The sequence below is a fragment of the Pocillopora verrucosa genome, chromosome 2, assembly GCF_036669915.1.
Source record: "Pocillopora verrucosa isolate sample1 chromosome 2, ASM3666991v2, whole genome shotgun sequence".
NCBI classification, from domain to species: Eukaryota; Metazoa; Cnidaria; class Anthozoa; order Scleractinia; family Pocilloporidae; genus Pocillopora; species Pocillopora verrucosa.
In genome coordinates this window covers 17,530,352-17,542,161 of record NC_089313.1, presented here as the reverse complement: position 1 = coordinate 17,542,161, position 11,810 = coordinate 17,530,352, and the positions used below count along the sequence as shown (strand labels likewise).

The window sequence follows — 11,810 nt, the reverse complement described above, 5'->3', positions numbered from 1 at the left end:
TTTGGGGACTTAAGGTTCATCTGCAACAGCTGCAAAGTTTACTTTCCTCCAAACAAACATTAATCTTCCAGGAATAAAGTTTTAATATTTGTGGAAGAGGAAAAAGTAGAACGTACAGACCACAGATTTGAATGGAATGTCATGAATCAGGGATTCCATGAATCAGGGATTTAAATAGATTATTTTTAGATAAATCGCAATTAGTTTTATGACTTTAGTGCTGTAGATGTCATCATGGGTTCATGTTTTAGCATGTGCTGTTATAGATTTGAATCACAAGGAAAGTTTTGGAGAGTATCAAATTAAGATGTGTAAAAGTTACTTGCAGCATAGGTATTCTCCAAACTTCTCAATTGCTTTATTTTTCGATGAGCCTACAGTCAAAGGATGGACCATTTTCTTACAATATTTTCATATAGCATTGATAATATTGTAGTACGGGAAATTCAATATTCTATGCTTCATAGGAAAGTAATATTTTTGATTGTGCTACATTCTTAGGGTATTTTCATTCAGCTCTAAAACGGATGGAGTTATTGTTTCTTCACTTACCAATTGAAGACAAAGGGACAAGGTGAGCTTAAGCATTTTATGGAAATATTGATTTTACCATCATTTGCATAGTTCTAGTCATACTGAAGTGAAATGATTTTTTTCAGGTTAATCATGTGTAATCCACAGTGTCTTACTTGATCATCCCTTTTTCTCATGAATACTAACCCTTCAACGTCATGTAAAACAGAAATACCATTATTGACAACTTAAGTTCTTAAAGTATTGTGACATAGTTCTTGATCATTTCAGGGTGATCTTATACTGACGAGCACTCATGTCATTTGAAACAATTGTTTATATCCTGAATGCCCTGAACAACAATCAGCTTCTCAAAATTGAGACAGGAGAGTAAGTCTTCATTTTTTGTTTGAAAATCTATTGCCTTGAGCACTGAAAATCTTTTGACAACCGGGCAGAGTGTTTTTGGTAGTGATTTAGTTTCCTCCTGCTGATCATTCAGTATAAATAAAACATTCTTACTATTACAGTTGTCACCACTATCATATTGCATTACTTTAATTTCCATCATCATCAATATCATGTTTAATATTATGATTATCCAACTAGAATTTTGGAAGCTTTCTTAAGAATTACCCCAGTCATTCAAGTAAAATCCTCACTCTGGCACTTTGCTTTCCAGCCCTCTTCCTTCAATGTCAAGATTTTTGTTTTCAGTTTGAGGTTGGCTGTTCTAAATACACTGAATTAAATTTTTTTTCTCACTCAGAATAAAACACAACATGGCCAAAGATAAGACAGGGACAATTTCATTTTATGATTGGTATGCTGGATATTTTCTATCTTATTTGTGTAGAAACTTAAAATAAAACTCTAACTGCAAATTCTGTTTTGATTATTTTTCAGGCTTTTGTTAACATTGACCTGTAGTGGTTTGTAGGGATATTAGATGGGGAAGGGGTTTGAGATCCAGTACTGTACCATCCTGTCTCCCACTCTCTTTCATGAATATGGCAGATTAACCATAGGCAATTTTCTGTATTTGTTCAGTCCTCTCCCAGTTCTTGTTCCTTCCTCCCTCATTTCCCTTATGCTGTGCAAACCCCATTATCTAAGGTTTCTGTACCCCTGCTGTCCCTGCCTATTGATAAACCTATGCAGAAATGTGTGCCTCTGTATGGGATGGGACATGTTACATATTAAGAAACTTTAATATCATCCGTTCTTTGTTTAAACATATCTATCAGATGACTTAAGCTGAGAGAAAATCAACAGAAATATCACTGACCACATTTTACTGCGGTTGTTCAAGGATTTGTGGCTGATTTTAAATTACATCAGGAAGTTTTGGTTTAAATTGTTATCTTTGCCTTTTTAAGTTATTTGTATTATTTTTTTATTTTATAGCTCTGAGTTGTTGATTAAAAAGGGACAGACTGGTAACTTAGAAGTGGTGAGTATTTTCCAAAGTCTGTGACTTAATGTCCTTGTGTCAGTCTTAAGATCTAGAACTCTCTTTGAAAAATATTTCCATTGATGTGTGTCAGTCTCTGATGCTCCATATTGGGGTTTGGGCATGGGGCCAATCACCTTACCCGGTAAAATATATTAAAGCTTAATTACAAAAAGAAATAAGATACTGAGGATTACTGGTTACCACTACTGCAGAACAAGTTGCACCCAGGCCCTGGTTGGCTTGGTTATTGTGTTTTTGTGTGCTGATCCTGGGCAAGACACTGGTGTCCGTACCATATAAAATTTATGGTGAACAGTATTGAGAATATGCGTACTGATGTTAGGGTTTAAAGTGTTAACCCTTCTGCTCCTGAGGGTGTTCATCTCACAGATTCTCCTTTCAATTTTGATACACAGTCAATTGGACTGGTAATGAGAGTTAATGTGGGGAAAATGGTAAACTTGAGGAACTGTTCTCGGGTGACCTTTGACAGATCCATATCCCATTCAGGGAAAGAATCCACAATACTCCTAGTCACTCTACTGTAGAGAAAAAAAAGGGATAAGCTCATTCACTTTTTGTTGTGTAATGGCAATTCACAAAATAAGATATTCCTGGCCAAAGTAAAAGTTATGGGATATTTGCCTTATAAATGGCCTAAGGGCACCCATTTGGGCAAGAAAGAATGATTGAGTCAGTATGGCAGATGTCATACCATCGGTGTAAATCTCATACCTGTTTACTTGAATCAATGAAAGCTTTAACCCTTGGCTGTTGTTTTTATATCTTAGACTGCCCCAGTACCCAAAACTGTGAAGTAGTCAGTTTGATGAAAGCTGATGGTTAGGCAATGATGAAAAATCCATGAGAGCTGGTATAAAATATGTCTAAATCATATCAATATATTTAATGACCCCTCTGAAAATGCTTCTTAGAAAACTATGAACTAATTATCACTAACAAATATTTTCACCCTAAGTCAAATCACTTTTGATTGAAAATCATTTTGCACTTTTTATAACATTATGTGGCCTTCCAGTGTACCGGTCATTAAATCTAGGCATATCTTGCATAATAGAGTAAAAAAAGTGCTCATAAGAACCTGTAAGACTAAAATTTCCTGGTCAAGCACTCTTCACATGAGAACTGTTTTAGGCTAAAATCTCAATACAGGCTCTTATTTTGGTAACATAGAAATTTTCAAATATAATATCATACATCACATGCATTACAAAAAAGGGTAACAAAAAACTAGCCAGAACACTGGCAGTGTTATAAGACCTCAATACTGTATTGTCAATACCTCTATAGTGGTGTAACGCATTCAACTGTGCGTATAGGTTAACCATGTAAAGCAGGGTGCTATAAAGCTTGAATAGCCAACAGTACCACACCCATGCCTAAGAATATAAATTGTGGTTTCTTTTTTTTTGTTTGTTTTGTTTTTAATGATAAAACCTAGGTAACCTAATTTCAAAGATAAAAACCATTTATTTAAGAACCTATGGAGGTTGACTTGAAAAAACTAGGTTTTTACTGTACCTGACTGTTTGAATTTTATTTTAAGATGATATACAGAATATTATATATTTTGTGTCAGGTGAATTGAATTGTCTAGATTTTTTTGAATGGTAGGGTTACACTGAGAAGAAGAAATTTATTATTGTGCAGTAACCATGATTGAATTTTTGATTCATTATCAGTTATTTTGGCAAAAGTAAATGGGATAAAAAAGATGAATTACTGATTTTTACAAGACACAGGTGCTATGTTCTCTGCCTGATTCAACCAACTTCACAGATTTTAAACAATAAGCCCTCAGTGTGACACTAAAATGTTTCTCACCATTCATTTAGAATATTTCAATTGATACAGGATTTGGGAAAAAATGTTTTAAAACATTGTAAACAGTTGTGATATTCAGCTGTACTTCACTTAACAGTCTTTTAAAAATGTTCTCTATTGCTTCATTTTCTCTAAAGGGCACAGGTTGTATTTACAGCTTGCCAAAAATATAGGAATCTTTCTACAACCTGGAGTATTAAAATGAAAAATTACCCAAGTTTATTCATTGACTAACTTTGAGTACCTTATTGTTAGTTGTAACAATATTATGAAAATAAAGAAACAATTTAGGAATACATACTTTTATACCAGAAAATGTTGGATCATTTTAGATTTAGTGTTCGTTTTGCCCTCATAATAACAACTTTGTTATATACGCAATGATTCGATTTACCTCTCTTGTTCCAGTAAGGGCGCATTCGTTCCAATAAGCGCGCCCTCTTTCCAATAAGCGCGCCCTCTTTCCAATAAGCGCGCCCTCGTTCCAATAAGCGCGCCCTCGTTCTAATAAGCGCGCCCTTGTTTCAATAAGCGCGCCCTCGTTCCAATAAGCGCACCCTTGTATCCATCAATTATTTTTGCCCACGCGCGGTCGGTTTCAACGAGTCAAGTAATCAGGTATGCCATGTTGAACTTGGAAATACAAAACAAATCATGCGCTATAGTTTCCACTGGAATAAAGTTTTCCTCTTCGCTCTCGAGAGATCCTTCACCTCTTGAACAAACAATGTTCGAGGACAACTACTCGTGCGCGAAATGGAGGCTCTTTTTATGGATTAATAATTCTCAAAGCATTACTTTGCGTGGGTGGAACAAAACTTTTACACAGTTTTTAATTTTCAAATTTCTCATGTACAATCCAGTGAGCAAAGAATATTCTTACCTTTGTAGCAAACTTTCAATATGCTCGCGTTTCGAAAGTTTGCTTTCGTGCTCTGATGAAGGGTTAATGTTCGGAACGATAGCAACTCAAAGTTCGCCCCAGGGCTTAACATACCTATATTTTAGCAAGAGATAATCATCCGCCCACGAAAGCACTGTTTCTGGTTTACGTCTATGTCTACCGAGTTCTAAGTTAAGCACACTTTTCTTCGATGCGAACATGTTTTTAGGACATTGTTCCGTTCAACCCTAGTCCTTCTCTACGATTCCAATCCTGAATTGCGTTCAGTCACGCAATAAATGATTGAAACGTTAACCTTGGGGCCTAGGCTTTAGTTTTTCCAATCACGCAATATGCTCAACTGAATTCAAGCGTCTACGAGCGTGCCTCAAAATGCGTTCTAAATTATTTGTAGATTGATTTTTCTTACTGTAATGTACCGTGCGCGAAGACTGAGAATACTGCTCTCTTGGGCGCTTCTTTTTTCGTTGTTTTATTTCTCATCAAAAACAGAAAACGCCGAGGCGAGAGAATGGCTGATGGAGAGGACGTTCTTTCGTTCCGGAAAAGTTCTAAACTTTCCACGACCGAGAGTAATGTCGACGAAAAGCTTGGAGAAGGACGCTTAAATGTATCAGTTTGGGAAGAAATCTGCGGTTATGAACTAATGTCACTGAAGGAGTTCCCGCTTTTCCCACACTCGCCGACATCACGCCGAAGCACGTCGACCTTGCGATTACGCTTCAAACAAAACTTAGTAAATGTTGGATTACGAATTTTCGGATTTATTTCGCCGATAGAATCTGGGAATTACAACTTTCATTTAGCTTCGAGTGGATCGACGGAATTGTGGATTAGTTCGGATACGAACCCCGAAAATAGCAAGCTTGTGGGAAACGTAACATCGGGGACAACTCGGACACATGATGGAAATATTATTTCTTTATCAGCGCGAAAGCTTTACTATTTAGAAATTTTACATAAACATGGCCTTCACAGCCAACATAATTTCATGTACGTTAAATGGCGATCTTCGACTTGGAAAGAGCAAGGTTATAGAGATATTCCTTCAGATTTACTTATGCCATCCGAGGACGATCAACATTCAAATGTATTTGGTAAAATCAAACTGCAATCGTTACTGAATCAGCGAGTTGTTCAACGGGATACCATCCTTCCAATGCACGTTCAACAAAGTGAACCATCCTTTGTAAATGAAGAAGTAAAACGTCGTTCAGAAATGTATTTCCTTCCCTTCATCACCGAAGAAGACACTAAAGATTTATTCCCGCCGTGTCAGTATAATCCATCCTACATAGTGAAAAATCCTTTAGATAGATACCAGTCCATGTGGGAAACCCATTACACCTCGATTTATCCTCACGACCATGCAGATATTATGAGAAAGAGGTGGGAAACGGACGATTTTGTGACTTTTGGTAACGATCAGTTGGACGAAAATGCAGCAAGGAAGATTGTTGCTCAAGTCTGGACGCAAATTCAAGTCAAGTTCCCAAGGTATATAAGTTTCAATTTTTAATGTTTTCTTTTGACTGCACCTTTTTACTAGCGGATTGTATTCGTCCTCGATTAGGTTAGTCAAAGTTTAACAGAACTATTATCATGGGATTCACCGTATCTGATTAATTTAAAAATTTTCGCTCTTTGCTAATGCGATTCACGTCGAAAGAATGGGAACTGCGATTGCATGCTATTGACACGGTTCATTCATGCGCATTTCAGTTTCATTTAAAACGAACTAGCGAACTATCGATCGACTCGATTCAACAACTAACGTGTTAGAGAATTAAATTTTGTCATGCTCTGACAATATGGCTATCGCATATGACTCCGTAAATTGTTCAATCGCCTCGTCTATTTATGCTCCTTGCGACATACACGCGAACACGTTTGAGAATTATAGAATTTTTATTTCCTTCCTGCGCGGTTAATTTTAAAAAAAATTTTAAAGCCGCACTCAGTTTTCCTGCAGTTTGGTGAAAGTACAGGCAACTTGAGAAAATTTGGTTCCAACAGCAATTAAAAAAATGCCGAATACTTAAAAGTTCAAAGGTGAATCGTCCAAGTGGAACCATTTGTGATTATGGCATCGGAAAACTACAATATTTTGTCAATGAAATTGTGAAACAGATGAGCACGTGGCGAAGATATATATTTGATTAGATACCTGTTCGGCTGTCTTATCGGCTAATAATGTTTACTTGAAAATTTTGATTGCTTCAACTTTTTGAAGCTGGCTCACTGATTCGATTGCAATCATCTTCTACGGTGTGAAGCTTGTTTGCTCAGTGATTGTGAAAGACACTAAGTCTCCGACACCTCGAGCAATAAGTAAGTAAACAAAACATCTAATTTTGTGTTTTTGACTGAATTTAATTCCTTAGGACCTTATCCTTCTCTAAGATAAAACTGCAGGTACAAAGGCAATCTATTTTTTTCGACATTGTTTTATTTGTCCAAAAATTGTATGCACAATGAATTTGTGAGCTCTTAGAAAATCTTGCCTTTTTCGTTGGTATGGTAATCATTAACGATGCCTTGTCGAAATTTTATATGATGTCGGGATCGTAGATGGAATCTTTGGGGTCAATTTGCAGAATTATTCCTTATCTTTTCGCACTAGTTTACAGCATAGACAAAATACGTTTTAATGAGTTATCGAAGCGACCGCAAACTGATTACAAACAAAAGGTTTTTGTGCACCTTCATGAATGGAATAGTGACAAGGTCTAGCAGTTTCTAGATTATAATGAAATAAAGCAAATTTATAAGTTAAATGTTGAGGGGTAAGAATTAACCAGAAAATCTACATTTAAAGCCTTAGCCGAAGCCAAAACGAGACGCGCAGGTGTCCTACTGGTATACCAGTTGCATTAAAAATGTCTCATTTTGCCCCACTCGACCTGTTCTCACATCATTCGTAAAAATGGCGTTTCAGTCCTTTGACTTTAACTAATTAACTTTCAGTGGAAACTCAATGGATTGCGTAAAATATTGAACAAACAAATCAAGCAAAACCGAAAGGCCTTTATTATAATGTTTTCAACTTCGTTTATTTCATAAAAAAAACCAGCAGAGGCAACCAAAAAAAAATGCCCAACAGCTGTTTGATAAAAAATTAATTCTCGTCAGCATCGTCAATAACCCAAACCTCACCTGGTGAAAGAAGTCGCATATAGCTGTAGTCCCAACCTGAAAGATAATTTTAGTGAAAGGTTAACCAGAATTCATTCCACTCTTGCTTGAAGAAGTGAAAACATAAATTTTGCTTTAGTTGGAATCGCTTTAGGAGATCACAAATCCATTTTGTTACACGATGTCGTATGAGTGTAGACCGGAAGTAAAACTTGTGACGTTTAGGTTCCGTTCTTAAAACAGGCGGGGCTGTTAAGACTTCCGTTTAGGCGACTTAAGCAACAATACAGACGAAGAACCAAACGTTTCCATTTTGACCTCATGGGTTTGGAATGTAGAGGTAACAAGAAAAATTTCTCAGTTTCCTTTCTGCTGCATTGTAGAATCTGGCTTGTCACATCGTTTGGTATGATTGCGTGACGCAGGAAAGGACGTAATCAAATTATTTCGAACATTTGAAACATGCATGCCAGTGTCATTCGCTGAGTAACTTCATCTTTCATTTTAAATCACCAGTCTTAAAAATTGCTATCTTCATGTACATCATCGATGCGCAAAAGTATTACATTCGGCATTCCTATCCTAGCAGTATGCATTTTTCACCATGGACCTAGTCAAACGGACCAGCCTGCCAAAAGTTTCCTAAAAGCTCAGTGGTGAAGCATTTAAAGTACTCGGAGCACTCGGAGTTCTTTTTTCCGAATATGCCAGTGTCATTCATTGAATAACTTTATCATTCACTTGTTTTCCTTTTTCTCCTTTGCATTACAGGAAGTATATCCTTGAACACATCTTGAATGTGGAAGAAAATCATGATCCTGAAAAGGGTGACAGATATTTAGTAGAACTAGAACTGAAAGAAATTTCAAGTAGGAGATCTTTGAGGTTCTCTGAATATGTGTACCGGCTTAAGGAATCGGGTGCTTTTTGCATCCCTGTGGGCGTGGCATGGAACAAGAGGGCTGTCGTCAACATCCTTCTTGCAACCGGGAATAATCAGGGGCGATGGACTCTCCATTTTCTTGATCACATGTCAAGAATACACAATAGGACCATGGATTTCAATTTTAATGTAATTATCGCTGAATTCGATGGCATCGATGTTGACTTAAAGGAAGCTCTGAGGAAGAGTGGAATCCCACAGTATCGGCATATTAGACTTCGAGGAAGATTTGAAAAGGCCAAGGGGCTACAGCTGGCTGCCAGTACGGTTACAAATCCGAACTCAATAGTGTTTGTCATGGATCTTCATTTAGATATTCCCTATCATTTTCTAGATGATGTCAGAAAGGTTTGTGAGAGTTTTGCGCACATCGTTTTTTTTCTCTTTTAATATCTTGTCCATCAACTAAGAAAAACAACCTTTGGAGCGAGTATGGATCATCGAAGAGCCAGAAACCTGGTAACTAGAGTATAACAGTTTTCACTGAGCAATAGCCCAAAAGAAAAGAGAAATCTCTTCATTTAGTTAGTAGTCGGACATAGAGCCGTTTTTTTCTTACTGATACTTGCTTGATACTGCTTCTAATTTCTCCCTTGAGTGTCACCATCGGTCAAACTTTAGCAAATCAAGTGCGTCTATTTTCTCTTTCCCTCTCCTCAAGCATTTACGTTCGTTAGATTCCCCGTGGTTCTTACCTTGCTTACACAGTGATCTAAGGAAGAATAGAGAGGTCTGTGAATAAGCTATGTCCTTTGTTTCAGGATTGTTTCATGAAATGCTGCGCCCATATCACGGACGATTTCTGAGTGTTCCGTTTTCAGTAGATCTAAAGTTGGAGGGTTGAATTTCCTCGCCAGCGTAAAGCAGATAGAAGATTTGCAATTGTAGTCTGATTTTTGGAAACATGTTTCGGTGTTTTTCTGCAGCATTGTGTTCAAGGCAAGATCGCCTACAGTCCCATACTCGTTCGACTATCTTGTGGGGCGACAGCACGGCATCGCAGAGGCTTTTGGGAACACTTTGGTTACGGTTTGATGGGCATGTACAAAAGTGACTGGGACAGAATTGGAGGAATGAATGTAAAAGAGTTCAAGAACAAATGGGGTGGAGAAGATTGGGAGATCTGTGATCGCATTTTGATGAATGGTATGGAGATAGAGAGGCTAAAAATGGTTCATTTATTTCATTATTTCCACACCAAAAAAGGCATGTGGTCTGATGTTAGAAATGACACAGATATTGTCGAGTACACAGACCTCTCCTGACATAATAAATGAGTGTGATTTGCAGCCGGAATGCAATAAATAAGATTTGACAGACAAATAGGAAACTTTTGAAATTGGCACTTTAGTGTAGATAAGATATTCATATATTTTAACTGAAGAATAGTATTATTTTTTCGTTGACTTTCATCGAATTTATATGCGAAAAAGAAATAAAAAGGTATGCAATTCATGAATTTATGGACAAGTTCACCTCGATCGATTATACAAAACGAATTCTTTTTTTTTTTTTTCACTATATATAACAAATTTTGAGTGTGAAAACGATCAAACTGCATGTTATCTTGTGATTGGACAGCCGCCACTCTCAGAATCGAGAATTTTCTCACAGGTTCGAATAGTTTCGAAATCCTCGAGGGGCTTACGCCAATTATAAAGGTCGCCACACACACGGGGGGACTAGTCCCTGCGACTAGTTCCTGCAACTATTCCCCTGAAGAGTTTACACGAAGGGACTGGTCGCAAGGACTAGTCCCTAGTAGTGTTTCCACGCAGGGACCAATTGCACAGGAAAGTAGCAAAAACTGGGGGCAAATGGTGTCATTCTTTCACTCTACAGCTTTCTTAAGAAACCAAAATTCTTAAAATAGCAATGTAGCATTGCAATAAATCAGCTCAGTACAAACCGCAGATTGTTCAGCGAAATTATGCAGTGCTTGAATTGTTTCTGATTCAGTTAGGATATAAGCAGAAATAACGCTTTGTTACCGATCAGATGTGGCCAATACAGAAACAAAAGGGGCGGAAATTCGATCAAGATTTCCAGTACTCGTGTAAATTATTTCAAAACTGGTTTAATCCCGGGAAGGAAACATCAAAGAAATTATCCCGGAAGTCACGCAATCGCCTCTGTACATTGTGTTTTCAGGCGGGAAAATATGGCAAATATGATTGTGATACCGATCTGTGATTGGTTTATTTTAATTTGGTCGCAGGAACTAGTCCCACGAACAGTTCACACGAAGCGTTTTGAGGAACAAGTCCAGGGACCAAATTTTAGTCCCTGCGACTAGATTTTGTGGCAAAAATGGCTATTTCAAACTATGGGACTTGTTCCCTGGACTTGTTGCAGGGACTAGTCGCAGAGACTAGTCGCAGGGACTAGCCGCGTGTGTGCCGACCTTAAAGATGATATGCTTTACTTTAATTAATTTTTGATGCTAATACATCAAGACAAAAATACTACGAAAAGAAAGTGTGCAATCAGTCTTCTCTTGTGTTTCAATTTGCGGTTCGTTTACCCTTGTTTTTGTTAGTTCAGTTATGTTTTCATACGACATATTAAGACATATTATTTTTTACACTCCATGGTGATATGGGGTGTTACAATGTTGTTAACCCTTTGATATATGAAGAGTGACTGGCTTCTAATTTCTCCTTACATTAATACTGCTGGATCATTTATTAAGATCATGGGAATAAAGGAAATTATTGACAATCTATGTAGTTTTGATTGTTACACGAACTCTCCTTACAGTACCAAAGGAAAAGTATTGAGAAGAGTATGAAGAATGTGGATACTGATGTTAGGGCGTAAAGGGTTAAAGGGGAAAATGGTAAAAGAACAGAAAGCCAGCAAAAGTTTTGACAAATAAAGCTTTTGAGAAGTAATCAATGTTTCAGTAGTTTTTCGAAATTAGCTTGGAACAAATACATTGGAAGTACATGACATTAACTGATTTAGCTGTAGCTGTAGCTATGAGCGAAACCATAGCACATCACGGAGAAACA

At 37.2% G+C, this 11,810-nt stretch overlaps 1 protein-coding gene and 1 pseudogene across 1 annotated transcript in view; both read left to right on the top strand.

The window, feature by feature from the left end:
- The window catches only part of LOC131792821 (unconventional myosin-Ic), a 33,668-nt gene extending 29,781 nt beyond the window's left edge, over positions 1–3,887 (top strand). Inside the window, 2 exon segments of the mRNA XM_066162877.1 lie at positions 2,793–3,410; positions 3,499–3,887. The gene's annotated coding sequence lies outside the window, so the exon portion shown is untranslated.
- A 1,244-nt stretch (positions 3,888–5,131) lies between these two features.
- LOC136279173 (uncharacterized) lies at positions 5,132–11,264 on the top strand (annotated as a pseudogene).
- The last annotated feature ends 546 nt before the right edge of the window (positions 11,265–11,810 follow it).